Consider the following 5,848-nt stretch of genomic DNA (forward strand, 5'->3'; position numbering starts at 1 on the left):
CGGGGACGTGGGCGGGTGGCGGGGAGCTGCCGGTGCAGCCTTCAGCAAGGTCGCGGTTGAAGGGCTGAGACGGGCGTTTGTTTCCTTTTTCCCGGAATTAAGCCATTTGAATATTTTAAATACGATTCAAAGTCAACGCACTTTCCCGGCTGATGGGGAGCCTCCTCTTACAGAAATGCAAAAGTAAATATAAATGTGCGGATAAAAAAATAGAATACACAGAATCATTCTGCTGGGGGTCACTCAACTGGCATCCTTAAACACGACAATATTTATTTGTAACTGATGATTGCGTACCCGCTTCTAATACAAATTAACAGGTGTCTCAATTATTTTCTTAGACCCTGATGAATTTCACAGATCAGCAAATATCACGTATTATGTGCTAGTCAGGGCTAATAAAGTTAACTGCAATGTCTATGAACCAAATTGCGTTTAAGCTGTTAAGTTGTAGTAGTATTACAGACCTAATAATATGAATCTTATTATCTTTAAAGATTTCAGATTGCAATTTGCATAGGCAAATGTCTTGATGGAGGCTTTAATTCCTAACCCTGGTCCAATTTCAAGGCTTCTGATGAAAGGCAAGTTATGGAAAATGAGCACGTGCATCAAGACACGAACGTGCGCACAGATGCCTACGTATGCACCCATGAGCAGATTCAGAGAATGACTCTGGAGAGCTGAGGAAGTATCAAGTCACCGAAGAGCTTCCTAGCAAATTGAACCTTACAAGCTGAGAAATGTTAATAACCTTAACATTTGCATTAAACATTATCATAATAGCCTTAATTAGTAGTGGGAACTGTGTTAAAAAAAAAAAAAAGTTACACAGGTTTAACTCTTCTCCAGGTGAACTAACAGTTTTTAAAGTGCTCTTGTAAAACACCGGGGAAATCTCAAATGAAAAGTGCAAGATAACCACGCAATTATGATAACTGATGTTACGCTTGGCAGTTTGGCATATCTGGTTCGCCTGATTTTGTCTTGAAGGAGCTTTCAAAGAGGTTTGAAGGTTTACTATTGGCACACACTCACCTGGGGACAGGCATCGAAAAGTACACCGCCGCTCAAAACAAAAACCCAAAGCCCCTGTGATACAAGTGGGGGATCTCCTCTGGCACAAAGCGTTGACACGAGTGCCAACTAGAGGTGGTTGGGAGAAAATAACACACAACTCGGTTCGTTTCCAAACAGTATTTGCAGATCATGCAGAGTCTTATCCAGCAGTATAAAATATTGATTTCCCAAACAAAACTAGTCATAAAAAATATGTTTAGCTGCATTTGGTGAATGGAGTTCAATCCAGTTGGCGGCCGGTCACGAGCGGTGTTCCCCAGGGCTCAGTACTGGGGCCAGTCTTGTTTAATATCTTTACTAGTCATAAATATGTTTAGCTGCATTTGGTGAATGGAGTAGTTGGCGGCCGGTCACGAGCGGTGTTCCCCAGGGCTCAGTACTGGGGCCTGGGGCCGGGTTGATGGTTGGACTCGATGATCTTAGAGGTCCTTTCCAACCTCAATGATTCTATGATTCTACTGCCCATGGGCCAAGACAGATTTAGGCTGGTAGCCATACCCATTTGCATGTGTAAAGGTTAACTACAACAAGGACACAGGGTAGTTCTGCTCAGGTACAACTGGTGTCTTTGTTTCTTCTCATAATTATTTTATGAGCCAAAAGAACTACAGGTTAGTTTTCCAGTTGTTTCCCTCTGTCTTCCCCATCTTTAATAAATCCAGGATCCAGAATAACATCATTGACCTCTGGTGTACTGGCTTGGGAGAGATCCTGACTAGAAAGAGACTCCAAGGCCGTCAATCCTTCCCTGGTTTTGGTCAAGTCCTGAACCCCATTTCTTCTTTTTCTTTTTTCCTCATTTGCTTTCTGAATAACAGCATCAGGATCAGCCGTTACAGAGTAACTTTTCACAAGGGTACTATGAGCCTGTAGTGACAAAGGCAGATACAAATGCCGTCACGAGCAGTCCAACAGTGGCAGTGGTTGCCATACCTTGCATTGCTAAAGCACACAGCATAAAATTTCATCAATCAGGTTGTAATTAAGACTCAGCACCAGAAATGTAAGTTATGTTTTCCATCTTTGCTGTCCTTTTCACCCGCAAGCGTGTTTACTGATAGCCTTCAAATGGTTTAAAGGTTGAGGAAAGGAATGTTTCTTCGTTTAAAAAAAATTGAAGGAAAAAGGCTTGCATATAGTGTATTGCTTTTTTAGCACTTTTCCCTCTTTTACGCAGATTGATTAACAAACTTAAGCTGGCTCTAGCACCGATTATTTTTTCCGATATTAAGTAAATTGAAGTTCCTGCATTCAACATCCTGTTAGAATACGTGTGTGGGGAGAAGATGATTTAGAACATCTGATTCTTTTAAACTATTTATTCCATCAAAGTTATTACGCCATTACCACAGCATCAGACAGCTCTGTTTAGTACCTTTATTCTCCTTGGACTTGTAAGGAATTTTTACTTTTTTGTTTCTGAAATACTTTTACTAGTAAGATCTAGAATGGAAGGACTAGCAGGTAACATACCTGTTACAGGTTCTTATGTTTTCCTGAGTCTTCTCAGAATTAAAAACACAGAGAACACTTTTGGTCAGCCCTGAAGTGGTCAGGCAGTTGGACTAGATGGTCGTTGTAGGTCCCTTCCACTGAAATATTCTATTACATCAGAGAATCAGAAACAAAACTACTCCATTTGAATAATTACACATTAAATTTCTGGTTGAAAACTGCTATTCATACAATAGAAAGAGAAATTAGAACATCCTTGAACCTCCACCCCCCCCCAAGTAAGGAGGAAAAAAAAAAAACAAACCAAAAACCCCAAACACACTCCAGAGAGTCTGGTTTGCCTACTTCAAATAGCTTGGGTTTGAAGAACAAAGATTATGTCCTGCCATTTTCTAGAATATGACATAATGTTGCATATTAACCATAAAATTACAGCATTCTATTGCTAGTATTCTGACCTATGTTGAAAGTGTATTTATGATGAGACTCTACAGGGTTAGAGCATGTGAGATCATAACTATAAACACATGTACTGAAGAACTGAAGGCTAGAATGATCCCAATTTTAATTTATTTTGAATGTACACATCACCTGACTTTTTGTTCTTTCAACTTGACAGATAATTAGGGTTCTTATTGTCAGTATTTCATTATAAAGATGATATTAATAATTCATTATGTCTTGGGAAACTAGATTATGCTATTTTATTCCAGTATAAAACAATGATTCTCATGCAAGCTTTACTGCAGATTTAACTGAATTAATCAGTTAACAAAATTAAATATATTTCATTGTATTAAATGAAGTGAGGAAGTGTGATTCAACCCTTAGTGGTATCCCAACAGACGCCCAATTCACAAGTGTACAGAAGCGCTTCCAGAATTTTTTACCCATCTGGACCTGCTTCCACGATTAAGTCTGTACTTCACATACTTCTTTATACCGTATCACAACGTACAGCCTCACAGGAGCGTTTGTTCATGCGTGCTCCTTAGCCCATAGGTTGATATTGACACGACACAAAGAGCAGTAAGAGAGAATAAATGTGCTGTGCCAAGAGATTGCTTGCTTAGCTTCCTCACCTTGTACACACGTGGGTGCGCGTGAACAGTCTTTGCTTCAGCCAACACAGGCAAGCCTGAAAGATCATACTTCAGGAGAGATTTGCGTAATTGTATGTCTCGGTTATGGCAAGGTTAGTTTAAAACCAACAGACCTAGGACAAAGGCGCTGTTTCCAGCATGGTAGGCCATCGCCTTCATTTCTCATTCACAGACTGGGCATTTGCCCCAAGAAAAGAAGTTGCTCAAGTGTCCAGGCACCTTTGTTTTGCCACAGTAACAGCAAACCAAAGTAATCAGTAGCTGCAGAGCATGTTCTGCCTGCGATTCGAGCAAGTGAAGACATTGTAAAATAGCAGTGCTAGGAGTGATATAGCTAGTGGAGGAATTTAGAAGCATCAAATGCTTAATGTAAGAAGCACAGGGAGAGTTAAAGACTTAAACATTTTCATTTATGTAATTTGAAAACTTCCTTTTCTGTAGCTGCAAGAAAGTCTTTATGATTTGGCAACTAGAAATCCTGAGGAGAGAGTGGAAATGAGTATTTTATTTGTTGTGTTTAGATAAGGAATAGTATTTTAAATTGACACAGTCTATCTTTTGTTCTAGCACCTTTCACAGTACCAAAGACAGGACTAATGAGACACTAGATTTGAAATGTTAAAAAAGGGGATTTATTTTTACTTTACTTTTCTGTTCATTTTCAGCATTCACCATAGAGTTTTTCAGTTTTCAGCCAAAGGATTATTTGCGAACTGTTTACTCTAAATATGAAAGCTGTGTTTTATGATGCTGAACTAGTATCACCAGAAACATTTAAAAGTATTTCCTATCAATCTATCTTTTGGAGCTGAACTAAGAATGACAAGTGTAGTAAAGAGCAAACTTTTGGGGGCTTGTAAACTCAAACATAATATTTAGGCCCCAAAACAAAACAGTAACAGAAAGAAGTTTTACATGTGCAAAAAATTTTAATTTTTTTTTTATCTCTATGGAGCTTTTCACTGAATATGCAAGATACCAGAGTAGGCAAACGTAGTTAACATACAGCATTCGCTAAAGTGTTTGTTAGTTGAGAGATAATACATTAACGAAGAAACCCTTCTTTCTTGCTCTGTTTTGAGAAGTTCCTACCTACTTGCACCCCTTGCCTTCCACGGAGTAAAATATCAGACTCCTAGTAGGAAACTCAGTAAGGCTGTTTGCTTAGCGAAGGGGCAGAAAAAGCCAACACAGCTGCGTGCAGTGAGATCACATTTATCTCACTGGGTCTGAATTCTCTTACTATAGTCACCTCCCTTCTGTGCAATGTTTCCCAGATTTCAACAATCAAGTCAGACTTAAAATTATTTGTAAAAGATACGAAATCCTTTAGTTATCCAGTTACAGATGAACATTTAACATTACACTCTGGATTCCACAATAAAATGTAGACACATTTTGGTGTGGCTATTCTTCCTAACGGACTGTCCAGTCCTCTAATCAATGTGAGGAGAACCAGAGATGAAACTAAATACAACCTGAAAAGAATTAACTCACATCCTCTTCATCTCCCAGCATCAGTAACGAAGGTAATCAGCTACTGGAAAACTCACCAAACATGCAGATTTTCAGGCCTTTAGCCTTTGAATTCAAAGCTGGCTGATTCTCCAAGAAGTATCCTTTTTAAAGTCCAAAGTTATAAGCCTTAAACTGGAACATGCCACGTATTTCTTGGGTAGTTTTAACATCAGCTATAATAATGACTTTAAAGTCTATGAAGTGTGTTTTATTTTTCTTCCCCACATATGCATTTTTAATACTAGTAATGCAAGTAGGCTTTTCCTTTAAAATTGTTGTTGAATAGATCTGGGGAAGCTTTCCAAATAAAAAGAAAAAAATTCTTATTTAGGAGGACCTAAAATGCCATTAATGTGGAATTTCAGTATATAGCAAAGTCCAGAGCCTACCAAACTTCAAAGTAAAAATGGACAGAAACAAATATTGTAAAATATTGTAAAATACAGATTTCAAGTTATTTGGTGTCCTGGTTTCAGCAGGGATACAGTGCCATGTTTTGGATTTAGGATGAGAATAATGTTGATAACACACCAATGTTTTAATTGTTGCTAAGCAATGCTCACACTAGTCAAGGACTTTTCAGCTTCCCATGCTCTACCGACTGAGAAGGCTGGAGGTGCACAATAGGCTGGGAGGGGGCACAGCCAGGACAGCTGACCCAAACTGGCCAAAGGGACATTCCATACCATGTG

This window comes from Aptenodytes forsteri, unplaced genomic scaffold, assembly GCF_000699145.1.
Source record: "Aptenodytes forsteri isolate BGI_AS27 unplaced genomic scaffold, ASM69914v1 Scaffold193, whole genome shotgun sequence".
Classification (NCBI taxonomy): domain Eukaryota; kingdom Metazoa; phylum Chordata; class Aves; order Sphenisciformes; family Spheniscidae; genus Aptenodytes; species Aptenodytes forsteri.